The 18,375-nt window shown below is 39.0% G+C and overlaps 1 protein-coding gene across 2 annotated transcripts in view; it reads right to left on the bottom strand.

The window, feature by feature from the left end:
* ROBO1 (roundabout guidance receptor 1) overlaps window positions 1-18,375 on the bottom strand; it is a 1,057,321-nt gene that overhangs the window by 571,456 nt on the left and 467,490 nt on the right. The gene's annotated exons all lie outside the window — the stretch shown is intronic.

Below are 18,375 nucleotides of genomic sequence, written 5' to 3'. Positions count from 1 at the left end.
ATGCACTTTTATGGCACTATATAAATAACAGATCATTTATAACCCCAGAGTAACTAGTTTTTCTAACTTGGCTCAGCAGACCATGCACTCTCAATGATGGCCTAACATAGAGATCAATCCTAGCATCAATCCTGTTTAATATCCACACCAATGACCTACTCTGACTATCACCAACCACAGATATTGTATATGCTGATGACATTGCTCTAACCACACAGGCATGAAATTTACTTAACACAGAACAAATCCTAACCAAGCAACCTAAAATCATGTCAGAATATTTCTTAAATTGGTGGCTAAAACCAAACCCCACTAAGACTATCACATCAGCATTTCATCTAAGCACATCGTTTTCTGTGACCAGCAGATAGGACATGATCTCACCCAAAATATCTTGGTGTGACATTAGACCAGACCCTCACATACCACCAGAACCTGAAAACAATCCATGACAAAATATAGATGCATGTAAGCCTCATCCAGAACAACTTGGAAAACTGATACAAAAACTCTATGGACCTCCTCACTGCCCTTGTCTACTCTGCCTCTGAATACTGTACATCTGTCTGGACACAGTTCCCACGCATGCTTGTCGATTCTCCCTTTACTGGCCCCAAATTTGTCACTACATCAGGATTATTCAGGAATTCCATTACATTTGAGGGAATAATGGTCTTCCAATATGTGAAGACAACTAGTATATTGAGATTGCAGCTCAAATCTATAAAACCTTTTTGGCTTGCAGCAGAAGTGCCCGAGGACCAGGGTTTTCCCTCAAAGATCAATGGTGGGCAATGTGGACGGACAACAATGTCCCTAATAAAAACACCTCATCAAGGACCCACCAAAGAACCCAGTGGCTTTTCACTCTGAAAATATGGTCCACTTTGAACTGCATTCACACATCATATGGCAGATGTGCCTATCTTCTCCATAAATGGGGATGGAAACATAATCCTATTGGTGTCTGCAGAAGCAGACTTCAAACTACAGGACAACTCATCAACCAATGTCCCAAAGGATCATATCTGGGTGGTGTTTCTGCCATCCACTCTGCATCACCCAAATAAATCAATTGGATCTCCAACCTAGACTTGGACAGCTAACATTGCTCTTTTTAAGCCCTAGGAAAGAAGTAGTAGTACAAATGAATTATTTTTTGATCATACAGTACATTTTGTGCCCAAAAGACATTTTAGGAGACACAGTATCAGAATCACAGAATGTCTTTAAGGACCAGTCCAGGAATGTGATAGCCTGCAGCAACTAATACAAATCATTTTACACAGTGATATACACCTCTACCCCGATATAACGCTGTCCTCGGGAGCCAAAAAATCTTACTGCGTTATATCGAACTTGCTTTGATCCACCGGATTGCGCAGCCCTGCCCCCCCCAGAGCATTGCTTTACTGTGTTATTTCCAAATTCATGTTATATCGGGTCGCATTATATCGGGGTAGTGGTGTAGTAGAAATTTGCCAGGAAATTCAACTGCAGAAAATGTGCATATGCTTTCATAGATGGAAGAGGTTGACAGGACTGTGAAGCCCAATTTTTTTCTCGTCTTTCTGTCTCAGAATCCTTTGTCCTTAGCAGCATTGCAGTACTCAGAGAGGGGAAGAGTTGGTAATCAAAAAATGTTCCAATCATCTTAGTATTAGCATTTACAAAGTGCTTAAGATTTTCTAAGTACTGTACACAACACTAGGGTCAAAATGTTCAAAAATGCCCTTCAAAGTTGGATGTCCAACTTGAGACACCTTGCAGCTGATCTTCAGAAGAGCTCAAATGGTGTTGCAAATATTTAACATTTCTGAAAATGAAGCCTAGGATGTGTTCATACGGACAAACTCAAATGGTGTTGCAAATATTTAACATTTCTGAAAATGAAGCCTAGGATGTGTTCATACGGACACCTGAAATCAGAGGCCTTTTTTGAAAATGTTGGCTTACTTACCTGGAAGAGTAAACCTCTTTTACTTGCAATTAAAGTAAATCCTCAAAAGCAGGAGACACCATGGTCCTGCAGTTTTTTAGCAAGAACATGTAAGTTTGCATGTAAGGGATGGTCATGTCTCAAGAACATTTGAAGGAGACAGAAGCAGCAATATCTCCAGCTGAAAACATGTCCTGCCTCTTAAAGCAGTTCTAGATCCGCCCCCCCCATCATAGCTGTATAATTACAAGCCTCATTATCAGAAGAGGCAGAAGAAAATCATCAAGCTACCATGCCTCATTCTCTTTGAGTCTAAAGGATCTGATATATCTAGAAATATAGCAATTGGAGACAGAAAGGAAGAATTTGGGGATGTACTGAGAAATAAGTCTCTCTCTTCAATGGTATGTACTAGCAATCAGAAATATGCATTAACAAGAGTGAATTGACTGATGGCACATAACTCATCCATATTTATTTGGCAACTATTGGACAGGCTTCTATTGATTTGTACAGGTCACTGAACAACATTTTGGCAATCCTGCCTTACATAATGAAAGGGGAGAATCGAACAGTGAAAAGTGCTCCATGCATTTCTGACTAAATCAGAGGAGAAAATGTAGAATTTTCTAATGCAACTCTTTAGTCTCCCTCTTCTAACCTAGGAATTATTGCAATAATATACAAAAAAGGAGAATTATGCAGCTGCCTACATATTTTATAAATCTATTTACAACATGAATTTATTTTTATAAGAATTTAAGATTATATGTGACATTTACTCATTGGCAATTATCACATGTATTTGGGAATCACATACAATTATTTTGGTAGTTTCTTATCTAAGTCAGGGGACCAAGGTGTGTACTGTGGAACTTGACAATGAAGTCCCTGGATGTCCCCATCTTTGACATGAAGGTATGGGTCCAGGGAGAATACAAGTCTTGGCATGTAATGGCACATCTTGAGTCAAGCAGAAAATTAATTTGTTTTGTTTGATATTAAAAAGGAAAGTATATTAAGGAAAGTATATAAAAGGAAAAAAATATTAATTGGTGCTAGAACAACCTAGACCATTTCATGAATATGCACACCACTCCTCCTTAATTTATTATAAAGGAAATGATTGGTGCATTAGTCTGTTTAATTTTTGGCACTTAGGAGGAGGCTAAAAGAGCATATGGATGTGGGAAGGGAACCCATTTAGCTTAATCTTGATTTGTAGATTACATTTCACTGGATGTTTGTATAAGAGTGGTAGATTTCCATTCTTTCACCAGTGAAAAATGCTGAGAAAAGGTAAACATAGTGAACGTACTAGTTTTTGCTATATGTGAATTATCTTAAAAGTTCTATAGATAGATTTTCGTTTCCTCCAGATGATGTTCCCATGAACAGAATATCTGTCTAGGTATTTATATGATCCTCATCACCATAGTATGAGAATGCTTCACAGAACATTGATGTCCTGTGGAGTAAGAACTATATAATCATCTCCAATTTTCAGAATGGAAACTGATGCAGAGAGAGAGAGTAAGTGACTCTCCTAAGATCATACTGCTATTTTACTGCAGAACAGAACTTCAACGAAGGAATCCAGAATCCAAGTCCAGTGCCTTATCCACAAGACCACACAATGCACACTGAAGTCAAACTGATAGGGGACTATGCTCCCTAGACTGTCCTCTCTCTACTTCCTAATATCACTAGTGCTCAGGCAACAATTAGTCTTCATTTTTAATTCTGAGGGAAACAGCAGCTACTGTTGGCATATTTATAGCAACATACAAATATTCTGCCTTGTACTTCTATTGTATATGGGAACCTCAAAGCATTTTACCTACATTAATGAATTACATTTTATTAAAGATAATTAAAATGAATTACTGGTACTTTACAACCTTCACTAGAGTTCACATCATTCTTATGTCATCTGAGTCCTAAAGTTGAGTGGAATCATTCTCATCCAGTCCAGAGTGGGAGGCAGCAAATTCTCTGTTGGTGTCCCTCCATAGCAATGAACAGAGGACATAAGCAGAGAATTTGGCCTGGACTGTCTAAACAAATATTAAAACTTGGATTTTCAAAAGAGCCTAAGGGAGTTGAATGTCATATGATTTGGACATATAACTACCTTAAGATCCTTAGAAGAGTGCTTCTCAAAGCCGGTCCGCCGCTTGCTCAGGGAAAGCCCCTCGTGGTACGGGCTGGTTTGTTTGCGTCCGCAGGTTCGGCCGATCGCGGATCCCACTGGTCGCGGTTTGCCGTTCCAGGCCAATGGGGGCTGCGGGAAGGATGGCCAGCACATCCCTTAGCCCGCGCCGCTTCCCGCAGCCCCCATTGGCCAGGAACGGCGAACCGTGGCCAGTGGGAGCCGCGATCGGCTGAACCTGCGGACACGGCAGGTAACCACACTGGCCGGGACCGCCAGGGGCTTTCCTTGAGCAAGCAGTGGCCCGGCTTTGAGAAGCATTGCCCTAGAACATACCAGTCTAAAGTTATTTGAGATGCAGAAAAAAATTACTACAAGGACACCAAAACTGACCACTTATGGACTGATGCATACAGTGTAGTCATAGCCATGCCAATCCCAGTATATTAGAGAAAAGGTGGATGAGGTAATATCTTCCAATGGACCAACTTCTGTCTCTCTCACCAAAAGAAATTGGCCCAATAAAAGATATTACTTCATCCACCTTGTCTCTCTCTTATGGACTGAATAATGTTTTACTTTAAACATACAACAAACTACAAAACACAGAAACTATTATAGCCTTCAGCTTTTAGGAAAACCCTTCAAGTCACTAAACCCCTAAGTCACTAAGGACACGTCTACACTACCTCACAGCATGCTTAAATTCCAGTGACTTTTACGTAGGTGCTTTTGAAAATGTTACCTGACAATATAATATTTTTTTTCCTAACAAATATAAACTTTTTTTTTGTACTTTGTTATAACCCTGCACAACCTGTAAAAGACCTGTACTCAAAAACCAAAATCATGTCTATTGAAGCCCCCTATAAATTACACAAATAGAAATCAATCTTTTTCAGTCAGGATGTTTAACTTTTTTAGTATGTCCAACCCCCAAAATGTGACATGATTTATTGTTTCACGGGGCTTTTGAATACAATTTCTAAATTCAATATACATTATTTCAGTTTCAGTGTGTTTCTGGCAGTCATTTTAAACTACTTTTTTTTCTTACTGAGCTATAAGTCACTGGCTAAAAATCCTCAATAAGCTAAGCTGACTGCCATGAAAGAAAGCAATCAATCATATTGACTAGCCTTAACGAAGACCAATGCCATAATAATTGCATATATAATCATTTGGATTTTTCAAGTGATCTTCTAGGGCAGGGTCCTGATCTATGCTTGGTATGTGTTGAATTGCCAAGCATACTTACTATAAAAGTAGTTCAGAAAAATCTCACTTTATATCAAAACATAGGAAAAACAGGAGGAGATGCTGAAGTTTTCTTTCAAAACCTGCCTTGCATCAATGGATAGTTAATTTACTCCTCTGGGGTTTTAGGTCAGTGTTGCTCACAATGAAGGTTGAGCATTCTAATACCTTAACAGCTGTCATAATTCTCAGACATTAGATTCATAGGAAGTGTCAGCCAACTAACTGTCAGTATTAAAAAAAGGCAAAATACTAACACTTCTATAAATCAAATCAATCAATCAATCAATAAATAGAAATAAATTTTGCAAATTTCTAGAGTTTACCATTGTTGGTGACACCTCACTGACATAACTGCATAATCCCTTTTGTAGAACTAGTCACATATCTGCTTAAAAATGACTTTTAATATTCTATGTACAGCTGCATGAATTTTCAGTTTGCTAACCTTTGTTCTAAGTTTCACACTTTGACTCTCTTCACAAGCATTTTTATGACTTGGGGTGATATTCTCATCTTGATGTGTTAGATGTTTTATATGTAAATCCTTCTGTGGGAAAAGATCTCTGGTTTTCTCCATTACATAAGATATGATACTTTTTTATTTTGTTGGGACTGTGATCTGACAGAGTAAAGTGTGTCTTTTGCATTTTCTTTATCATATGAAAATAAAAATGCTTCTTTTCAATTGAGCTATACAATCTCATACTGTGATCAGGCATAACAAAGTTAAAAAAAATATGACTGGGTAGCATAAAAAAGCATTCTGTAGGGGTTGTTGTTGAGATTAATAGCTATGAGAAGTACACATTTTCACCAGATTCCCAGACAGGTCATAAAATGAGATTTTTTTAAATCCTTTATGTAATTGAGACCATTGACCTAAAATAACCTCGAAAAGACTAGTATTGCGTGTGGCATCTACGTGTGTTTAGGGAGTTGAAATTCCAAAATATATATAAGCAAGTAGTTTTTTGGTAAAGAAAAAGTCAGCATGTCAGCCCTTCACTGTACATCAAATCAGTCATCTTGCTCCCTTCTTCTAGCCCCAACTCTCCTGGAGGGCTTCCTCCAGGAACTCTTTCAGCCAGATTATGGCCTACTATGCAGCCATTTTGTGCTTCTCTAGAGGCTCCAAAGGATTGTAGTCTACTCCAACTGGGCAGCTGAGGATTTCCTCAAATGAGGGAATCTCCTCGTGACAGAGTTTGCCTAATTGCTCTTAATATCTCTTTATAGATACATGGATAATTTGCATCACTCAGATGTCTTTATTAATACAATATCAAGAATTTATCTTCAAAAAGCAACTGCCTTAATAGATTAAGCGTGAATAAGTAAAGGACATTTGGACAAGACCAAACAGAAACCACTCTCCTTGACAATAGTATGATGCCTTACAGACGAATCAAATTGGTGAAAAGCCAATTAAAGTCAGGAGCCTCTAGATCCAGAAATCTCCATTCTTAAATGTTTTCAGAATCATTACCTAGTGTGGGGAGGGGTTAAATACTGTACAATCAGCCACAATGGAAAAGCCACAATAAATTATTCAGCCCAGCAGAATATATTCCTGGGTTCCTAAATCACACAAGCCACAAAAGGATGTGGATGATGCCACAACTGGCCAATCCATGGCTGTATGACTATAATAAAAGAATGGGCAAACAAAAAGTTCTACAGAAGCAAGATGCCCAGGAGAACTTGTAAACAGGAGCTCTTCTGTGATACAGTACTCCAGATACTTTGGACAATTTGTCCCCAACAAAGTCACATGTCTTGTGAGAGTTACTACAACTCTTGGATTAGACTACCTTCTGTGTCCTTCTGGTGGTGTGTGTGGGGCAAGGGTACAGTTGGATGCATGGATGACACAAAGCAAATCTATTGTCTGGCAGGATGTTTTTTCTGGAACACTCTGAGCATACAATGGGCCACCCCAATGGAGCTTCATCAGTGGGGCAATCTACCTCTCACTTCGGTCACTCTTTATGGGCGATAGGCAATGGTAAATTAATCTTGGCCACTGGCTTCCTGTTTCTGGCTGCCCCCTTTAATGGAGTTGTCAAGCTTGGGAAATACCAAGACTTTGAGGTTTGGTCCCTTTTCAAATGGCTTACCCAGTGCCAGCTGTTCAATAAACTAGTAAAAAACTCCACTCTCCACTCCTCTCCCTCTCCCACATGTGCGCGCAAACACACACACATGCAGAAACACACACTCTCTCTCTCTCTCTCTCACACACACACACGAAGATAAATCACCAAGATTCCGATAAGAGCTGAAATGTCCTAAGTGACTATGAGCTAGTGGATTCTCAATTTCTTCCATTATTAAGAAAGTTTTGGCAGACTATTCTGGAACAGAGTGGCTATACAACCTTCATAGAGATTAAGAGACAGATTGATTGAGCCCTGCATTTGACATTTTGTTCTGAAAACCTTTAAAATGGAGATTGTATAGCACTGGGTCAGATCAGTGCATGTCATTTTCCTGTCTTCTAATATCAGATTTGTCGACACCGCTAACCATAGTGCAATCATTCTGAGCAACAAAATGTCTTCATTCCTGTATTTTCCTTCTTAACATTAGAGCTCTGCTTGTTGCTGATGGCCACAATTCACTTAAGCATGTGCTTAAATCCCCCAACTTCAATGGGATTTTAGCAGTTGCTTAAATGCTTTGCTAAATTAGGACCTATAACTGTTAAGAGAGACTCAGAGACAGAACAACTTTGCAAAGTAGTTCACTTTCAACTTTGTATTCTCATTTTTAGCATATGAAGGCAACTGTCTTGGCGGGATTTTGTTGAAGTTGGTTTCTTATGTTGGCTTTGAAGTTTCATTTGGAAGTTACCATTGAAGTTACATAGTTTCAAACCAACCCAACACTAGTCTTAAAAGTTTAAATATCTACCTTCTAAAGAAAAGCCATATTTTGTTATTCTTTAGTGAAAACATTTCATTTGAAATTTACTCCTGGGGAGGTCTTCAGATTTCAACCACAATAATTTAGTCCAGATATTGTACTTAATCTTCAGTACAGAATTTCAAATGAAAATATTTTTCATAGGAGAAAATATTAGGGGTGTAGCCACAATACTCAGAGTTTCCACTTGACATAAGATTTGTAATGGATCATTCAGACTGCACTAGGGTTGAGGGCATATTATACATCTTGTAAAAATGCAAAGTTAAAATATTTTATGTTAGAGACTTGCATTATTGTGGCTGAATTATCCACCTTTATGGAGAATAACTTCAAGTATGTATTCAGCAATGAAATTTGATTTTAACAAGCAGCCCTAATGACTGAAATTGTGTCCCTCATAGTTTAAAAAATAGGAACATGAAGACAAATGTATTTCACAGAGAATGAGGCCACAACTGAAAAAGTTTGAATGCTAAATTAAAAATAAGATGTATATTCTGAGGGTAATAGAAGGAGCTTAATATTCAACAAAGTGCTGTCTCACAATGAGCAGAATAACAGCTAAGGACCTGAACTTGCAAGTGGCTCTGTTGAAGCAACGGGAACTCTCCCATGAATAAGATTTACTCATGCAACTAAGGGGCTGCTGGATCAAGCCCAAAATGTCTAAGCTTTAACTAAATTTAAAGAAACATGAAACAATTGTTTCATTACTAAGTTATATGTTCCCTACAGAAAACTCAGGCAAGCAAGCTGAACTTTAATTTAAGGATCATCTTACACATAAGTTAATTTAATTTATTGTAAGTGAATTTTAGCCCTTGCATTCGCTGCATAAAATTGTCACATAAAGCTGCCACATTTTCAAACTCATTTGAGTCTCCTTGAAAATACTGACACCTTCAGTGAAATACTAGAAATTAAGAAAATAGTTTATTACAGAGACTCTCTGCATTAACTATTAATTCTCTGAAATATCTTACAGTTCCCTGAAGGTGTTTCTACTGTTCCAGTAAAATGTGATCATAAAAAGGAGGTTCAGATCATAATCCTATAATTGCATTCATGATCTATGATCTGAAAATGGTTTTAAATATGTTATAAAGATACATTAATGTATATAGCAAGATACTAATGAAGATAATAAACAAGCATGTGGAATTGTTTTGTAAACTGTGAATCATGAATTTAAAAATAATAGACAAAGTTATTTTGAATGACTGAAAGTTTGAGGGATGAGAAAGAAGGCTAAAAGAAACTGACCAAAAACTCAAACCTAGAAAGCATATGTAGGCACCTAAATATAACTGGCCTCAATTTCAGAAATACTGCACAATCAATAAAAGTCAATGGGCAGGTGCACTGAAATGTTGTATTGCATGTGATTGTATGGAGGAGGGTTAGTCAAAAATTTTCCATCAAAATTGTTTCAGACAGAAAACTAGATTTTCAGGTAAACAATATTTTTGGTGAAAGCTGTCTAAAGTTTATCAAAACTGAAAAGTTTCCAGCTGAAATCAAAACATTTTGGGCCAAACTGTTCAGTTTTTGGTTTCTTGACAGAAAATTTAGATAAAAACTAAGGACTTTCTCCCATTTTTATAGAAAGTTTTAGCAGAGATTCTCCCTCCCCCTTTTTTTCAACAAGCTCTAACGCTAACTGATGAAACAGCAGCATCCAGTATACAAAACACAAAGTGAACAAAGACTTGGAGTCAAAATAGTCTTATGTTCTAATATGAGCTGTACCTTTCGGTGACCTTGAGCAAGATACATGACCTTATTTGTATCCTTGTCAATTTAGCTGTAAATTGGGTCAAAAGCTCGAAAGGAGGGCACTCAATTATGAAACAAGTGCTGTGTCTGAGCTGAATTATAAAGTTTACATAGGTAAAGTAGACTTCTAGGCCAAATTGTTATTGTAGGTCTGTGTAAGCTTGAAAACTTGTCTCTCTCACGAACAGAAGTTGGTCCGATAAAAGATATTACCTCATCTACCTTGTCTCTCTAATATCCCGGGACCGACACAGCTATAACACTGCATACAATATATGTGCCTGTCATTCAACAATATCCATGCGGAGAGGGAATCCTCTGTTAAAGATGGCATAGCTTATACCGTATGAATATGGAATCCCTTGGGGGTCAGATGCTCCACTGAAATCATGCTTATCATGGGCAGAAAGCAATGCATAAGGCTTCCAAACAGATTAGTATGGTAACAGATCCCTATGCCCCCTTCATATCACAAAGGAACAATGGGGTTTGGGGGCCAAACTCCATCTTTCTTCCATGATGTGATGGGGTGGGGGAAAAGGAGGGAGGAAAACTTCTTCCATTACTCCACTAGTTACTCTTCGGGGACTTCTGCACTACTGAGCACATGCATAATTAATGATCCATGCATATTTTAATTTTTTTGCGCAGAAAAAAGCTTCTGCCAAAATGTTGTTGCAGTTCTGCCTTTTGCCCACCAGAGGGTGCTGTGACGATAGAACACAGCAGCAGCTCTGGGCCAGTGAGGGAACAGAAAGAGCCTGCAGAGCCTTCTTCAAAGCAGGCCAGATCAGGAGACAGGGGCTATTGGAGACAGACAGCATGGGGTGCTGGGTGGGGTCAGACAGGGGCTTGTAAGGGCTAGCGGGGGAAGACAGACTGAGGCTGGGTCTGAAAGGGAGTGGAGGCACAGGGCCACAGGGGGGAGAGAGGTGCAGGGACACATGATGATGGGGGAGGGTATGCAGAGCTACATCAGGACGGGGAGTGGCTTGGTAGGGGCAGAGAGACACATGGGGACAAGGGGGGGGGGGTACAGGGCCACATAGGGACAGGGGAGTGGCTGTGTGGGGGCACAGAGACGTGGGGATGGGGGAGAGGGTACAGAGCCACATGGGGTGGGGGGAGTGGGTGTCTCAGTGGAGATGGAGGGACACATGTGGACAGGGGGTGCAACGACACATGGGGGTGCAGGAACACATGGCGATGGGGGCAGACGTGCCTGACTGAATAGGGGAGGCTATGGGTCAGTCAAGGTCCGCATGGGGGAAACTCCCCAACAATCCCTTCCTGCCCCCACAAAAAACCTGTTCCATACTTTCCCCACCCATAGCCAACAACCCTCCAAGTTCACACTCAGGCTCCTTCCCAGCAATTTACTTCCCTCTCCCTCAGCTCCTCCTTTACCTCTGACTCCCTCCTCCCCCATAGCCTTTGCATAGCTTCTGAGGGGTGCGGGAAATATAGTTCTGTATTGTAGTTTAAATGAATTGTTACTCAGAGTTCTTTATTAATATGCCCAGTAAGGAATCTATTTGTCAAAAAACATTTCCTGAATCTTTTTTGTCTGTATTGTTACAGACTGAAAGGTATTTTGAAATAACTGACCAAAAATAATTGAAACTGGTGTGATTATACTGTTATTTTGACAAATAAAATATGCAGAATTTTAAAATATCGTGCACAGAATTTTTATTTTTTTGTTGAACAATTAATTTTTTTTTTTGGCACAGAATTCCCCCAGGAGTATCTAGTAGAGGAATTCAGAGGAAACTGCACAGGTTAATTTTGAAGTTTTTCTCACTCCTCAAATTTTCTTCTGCAGCAGGAAGCAATCTGGGCCTGATTATCAGTGGAGCTGGCAGTGATCAAATGGAACATACACGGTTGTACAACTTGGAGAAGACAAAACAATCATTTATTGAAAGAAATGAATTCATGAGATGAGGATAGTATTTCCAGTCCTCCTTCCTTCTACTTTCCTCACTGTCTAGCTCATTCTCTTCCACTTCACAACCCTTTTAAAGAAGCTGGCTATATTTCTTTCTACTTTATTGTATCCAACAAGGAATAAAGGGCCAGATCAATGAGCCATGCCACTTGACATCAGCTGAGGTCAGACCCAAAATTATTCTAAAAGTCACTAGCCCAATAATTCCAAATCATTGGTGAAGCTAGAGAGTCTAACTTCTGAAATACTATATATAGACGGGGTATCTATCTATCTATCTATCTATCTATCTATCTATCAGACAACACTGCCCAGACCCACCTATGACCAGAAGAGTAAATGAAGAAAGGGAACCTGAGATAATGCAACAATCTGGTTGGAAGCTCTTCAAGACAGGAATGATCTCTTTGTATATGATTGTACACCATCTAGAACACAGCAACTAATATAAATAATATTTCAGACATTTATTTGGGATGATGATCTTCTCCATTCACAGAAACACACTGAATTATAGAATGCAGGTTTTCCCCTGAATATTGCAAACTCTTCAAAAATATTGCCTTTCAGGGTTGCATTAAAAAAAATCCAGAATGTAAAGCAAAATACATATGTCTTGCATCCAGACTATTTGAAACCCCAGAGCAATATTAACTTACTACAATCTTCTCAATAGGTTGTTTACAATACAGCTTAATTATTGAGCATGTTAAAAGCAATCCTTCATACTGAGATATGTAGTCTGAGCACAATTTGAATCTCAGAGGGTTTTTTTTTTTTTGATATCTTGAGGAATAAAAGACATTCATTCTAATCTATGATTCTGCTGCTGTCCCTTCTCAGCCCCAGATCTAATCCACAATATTCAAAGCTCCCTCTCTTGCCTTTTCTCAAACCCTCAGGCTTTGTCTACATTTTGAGTGGGAAGTGTGATTCCCAGCTTGGGGAGACATATCCGTGCTAGCTCTAGTGAACAAGCTAGCATTCTAAAAATAGATCATAGAAGTGGTGATGTGAGTGGGGCAAGCCGTCTCAAGTAGCTACCCATCCAAGACTATACTCAGAGTGGCTAACCCCTCCAGCTGCTTGCTCCACAGCAGCTATCCTGTTTTTAGTGCACTAGCTTGATCAGAGCTAGTGTGGGAATATCTCCTTGAGGTAGAATTTACTTCTCCGGCTGGAAATGTAGACAGTTTCAGAGAAAATAACCATATTACTCTACCTGGAGAGCTCACAACACTTTACACAGGAGGGTAAATAGTCTTTCTGTTTTGCAAATAGGGAACAGAAGCACAGGGAGGTGAAATGATTTCCCCATCGCCACATAGTAGCTCAGGAATGCTGCCAGGAAAAGAACCTAGACAGCCTGATTCCAAGTCCAGTGTCCTATCCACTGGACCACACTGCCTCCCTCAAGGAATTTTAAGATCTCCCTGTACTGACTGTGGTCCTGTTACTACTTGCCCTGAACCCTAAGAACACAAGTCCTTCCGAGATGGACAGAGGATTCACATTCCCTACCTGGGTTCTTATTCCCTTTCTACTCCTGCTGCTGTTGGTCTGCCAGTCCAACTGTGTGTGGCATTAGAAAATGTTAGTTCTTTCCCACAGACGCACAATTCATTTATTAGAGTATTTCCTATAGGAGAGCCTACTCAGTGCAATGTAGGGACTGGATAGTCACATTAACACAAAGGAGGATTGTAGAGCTTTGACAATTAAAAAAATCCAGTTCTTTCCCCAGAAGCCAGAGGTAGGGAAGGAAAGATTTAAACAAAGGATTCCTGCAGTATTCCAAGATTGATTGTTCTAAGAATTGAGCTTCTAAATATGCTATCCTTCCCCTTTGTACAAATAGCTCATTATAAACAAATAGTAAAGTGCTTGCTTTTGATTTATCCTAGCTACTCTCTCTAAATTAGAAATATGTATATATATATATGAATACACACACACACACACACTGCACTGAGTAGGTTCTCCTATAGGAAGTACTCTAATAAATGAATTTTCTGTCTGTGGAAAAGAACTAACATTTTCATATTTTCATATTATATATTAGAAGGAACTGAACACCACTGATGTAACCCTGGAGTTACAAGATACTGGTACAACATGGAACCACATGTGGTATCATAAAAAATATAGTACCACATACTGGTTGAATACAATCCTGTGATTGTAGGTGTTCAAAGAAATTTGACCATTTCATTAACTACTTCTGGTAAACTTCTTGTAATTGAGATATATCAGTCATTACCAGGATATGATGATGGGAATTTAGAAAGAACTCCACGTTGGCTGAACATTGTTTCAGTTGAAGTTGATGGTAACACTACTGTTGCTTAAAATGGGAGAAGAGTTAGGCCAACATGGAACATTTTTGAAAATTCCATCCCAAATCTCTTTTTAACTGCATGTCTCTCTCTGGCTGGACTACTGACTGAAATTAAACTTTCTGAGCTCTGTGTAATGAGTTCAGTTGACTGATCTGAATGAGAGCCACTCCTTGCGTGCAATTCTAAGAATGATTTAAATATATCATTTAGAAGCTGTTGAAAAAACAAACCGTTGAATGAATCTGGTCAACTGTGGTGTGGAAGCCAGAAAAAAATGATGTGTCAGGGCTTCTGCAGCCTTGTGAGGGTTTCTGTTGGGCATATCTGAAACATAAATACTAATTTTAATGGGCACTGAGAAATGTATATCACCCAAAGGTAGGTAGAATAGAGCAAACAACTTGGCTTTTATTTTATTCTCCTGTATACTGACTAAGAAGGTTTTAAAGAATTATCATTTGGGGTTAAAATAGTTCTTGCTTTGCCTAAGCTCAAATGGAAAAGATATTTTTATATAAATGGAAAAACCTGCTCAGCCATTTTGGTATTAAGAAATTGGAGGATCCAAGGGGATAGGAATATACTTTTCCTGTCATTAGAAGTAAAACGCGTGTGTGGGAAGGTTAATAACTTTAAAATGGCTTAATATTTTGCTTGTTAGTTTGTGCTTCTAATGCTGAACTTTGCATGTGTCTAGTTCACAGTTAAAAATAGCCACTTGGTAAGTGTGTACTTAAGTCCGTGGCTGGATCAGAATGCTTAGCATGTTCTCAGGTTGAGCCCAAATTAAACTTTTAGGTTAGAGTGTGATCTCCTTATTCACATTGAGTAATATCTTCCTTCTCCAGCAGTCCCACTGAGATGAGCACTACTCAGTGTGAGCAATGGGATCACAATCTGGCCCTTATTTCTTATTAAATGCTTATTTTATAGTTGTCTTGTTGTCCTAAGCACTGCACAAAACATATACAAAGAGATTGTTCCTGTCCTGAAGAACTTTCAACCAGATTGTTGCATCATCACTGGTTCCCCTCACCTATGTACTATTCTAGGTGGAACTGGCAGTATTGCATATAGTTAAGTCTGCTTAACACTTTCCATTATAAAAATCTTTCTGCTTCTTTATCTTTTTTTGGACACCATACAATCAAAAGGTGTCCAGCAGGTGTTTTGTTTTGTTTTGTTAGGGTTGTGATGTGGAAGGGGATGAGATAGACAATAAGGAAAATAGAAGGGAGATGGGCTGGAAACACTACACACATCATGAAGTCATTTCTTTTAGTAAACCATTATTTTCTCTTCTTCAAATTGTAGAAACCTGGCTCCAATTGGTCAGATATTTCCCCCTGTATGCCAGAATGATCAGTCTAATGACACCTGATATTTATTACTTACAGATTTTGTGGTAACAGCTTAGCAAAAATGCAGGTTAGTGCTTGCAGAAAGTTTGGAGAGAGAATGTTATTTTTGGCCATTGCAAAGTTTGCAAAAGAAACAATATCTAAGGAAGTGCAGTTAAAACAAAGAGTCTGTTTAACCAGCATAAAATAAACAGTTAAAAGTAGGTTGCAGAGGGAAAAGTTATGGAAAAACTCAACTAACCACTGAGGTGTTTTCTTTTACAGGCTCTGCTCACAACAGAAGCTTTTCAACAACTCTCATAGATGCCTGGAAAGCTTGTTTTAAGTTTCAACACTGATTCCAAAGGAAAAATAATCATTCAGCACTTTGCGCTACAATGCTCACAAGCCATCCTGAATCTTCTGTGACATGTTCTTCAAGTAATAGGTGAAAGCAAAGAATCAATGAAAAAACAATTTGTACACCAAATACAAGTGGACACAGTAATGAAGCAGAAAGACTGTATTTTTAACTGGAAAGCCATATTCGCTGAGCAAATAAGCTTCTCTTAGAAATATATACGTAGACTCAATGAGTGGATGTTCGACACAGGAATTTGTTTCCCTACTGGAAATCTTTAAATTATCAAATATTTTTACCCAACGGGGACTTACCAAAACGAATTTGGATTCTCGTCCAACAGTAAACATTCATTATGTTATTTTGATCTTCAACTGTTACTAGAGCCAGACAGAAATGGTGTGTATGCTCCCACCCCCCCTTTTCTTTTTAAGTCTCCTACAATGGCATTTCAGTTCTAGAAGAGTTTAAAAATCTGAGTTTTCAGCATGATGTTCACCACCACCAAAGAATTCCAAAATGCCAATTTTAATAATAAAACTCTAATTTTCAAATTAATTTCTCAAGGCTGCATGCTCCCCAACATAGGTTTGTCCCTGCAGGGCACATTTCCAAGCAGAAATCTGCTGGGTGAGTGTGCCACAAAGAGATCACTATTTCCTCCCACTGGCTGCCTTCACTCAGAGCCACACAGCATGTATCATGCAGAATAGTTTCCACTGTATATAGGAGAATAGGCTGGAGTATGGACCAGACTTTCTTTCCCCTGCCCAGCATATTCATGTGTTTATACACTTAGCGCTACAACTGGCTATCCAACTGTCCTCGGCAATGCACAGATGTGGGTAGTAGCATGGGGCTTGCAATTTGGGAAGCTAATTTTATTCATAAAGCCACTTCCTGCTTCCCACACCAGATGCCCTATATTTTTATTGTAATTTTTACTATTATACATGGTGAGATTAGTTTAACATGAGAGTTTACTGACGGCTGTGCGGAACAAAAAGTGCACAGTTTTCTTTAAAAGAGTGTCCAGTAACTTGATTAGATTGAAAAAAAAATGGGTCTGTTTATCTTAGGGAAGAGATGAAGAAGAGGAGACATGAAAAAAATATGCAAAGGATAGTGTAGGATCTTCTACTCATCATGCCTCATAATAAAAGAACCAGAAAACAGTCAATGAAATTGAAAGATGGTAAATTCAAAACTGATAAAAGGAAATATTTGTTCACATAATACATAATCAGACGGTGGATCTCACTGCCACAAAATATAATTGAGGCCCTGAGTTTAGTAGGATTCAGAAAGGGATTACTTTGTTATAAGCAAAGCTAATAGTGACGTCTATAGTTGAGACTGCTAGATGCTTCTCATTGTAAGACCCTGCTTTCAGTTGCTTATAACATAGCAAAGTTTTAACCATTCAGGCTAAGATTGTTTTTGCCAATTATCTGCCTCAGGATGAAAGGTTTGGCAAGTCTCATAATGACTTCGTGTGAGTGTCAGTATGGTTCCATGTGATAGAAGGTTTTTTTTTTTAATTTTGCTTGCTTTAAAAGTCTATGAAATTACACACAAAAATTAATTACACAATTCCATACTATTTTTTCCACCCAGTGCACAGGGTGGACCATGCTCCTGGGATGAATCAACATTATGTAATGAAGGAGATATGTCCATAGGACCCCTGCCTCATGTATTGCAGGGGTTAAAAGCTGGGTGGAGACTGGAATTGTCATTCCACAGGAAACTTCCAAATTAAAATAGTTTCAAAATGGAATGAAAACTGAAATTTCTTGTGGAAAGGGAATCCCAAAATTTTCTTTAGAAAATCTAAATGACATTTTATTTTCATCTTTTAGAAGTGTTCCTGGGAGCCTGGGCGCCGGCTCCAAGGGCTTGCAGGCTACGAAGGAGCTGGGAGCCTGGAAACCCTGATCTGAGGCAGCTTGCCTGGCTGATTGCCCCAGAGTTCAGGAACTGGGAGCCAAGACTGCCAAGAAACTGTGATCCTGGCAGCCAGGGCTCCCAGACTCCTGACTCTCCATCAGCTTGCCACTTGGGCTGCCAGGCAGCTGGGAGCTTGGAAGTGCTGGGAGCCCAGGTTTCCCTCCTACTGGCTACTGAGGAGCTGGGCAGGAGGATTAGCAAGAAGCCAGGCATGGCTCTATTGAAAACCTGCCGAGTTTCCATTGATATTTGTTAAAACTGACACAGAGTCTCATGGAATGCTTCAATTTAGATTAATTGGAATTTTCCCACAGAAAAGCTTTCCATTGGAAAATTTCTGATCACAGCTTTAGTGGGTAGTGATTGATGCAGGGGATTG

The sequence above is a fragment of the Trachemys scripta genome, chromosome 1 (genome assembly GCF_013100865.1).
Source record: "Trachemys scripta elegans isolate TJP31775 chromosome 1, CAS_Tse_1.0, whole genome shotgun sequence".
NCBI classification, from domain to species: domain Eukaryota; kingdom Metazoa; phylum Chordata; order Testudines; family Emydidae; genus Trachemys; species Trachemys scripta.
The sequence above is the reverse complement of the archived record's forward strand: the minus strand, read 5'-3'. Positions and strand labels throughout refer to the sequence as shown.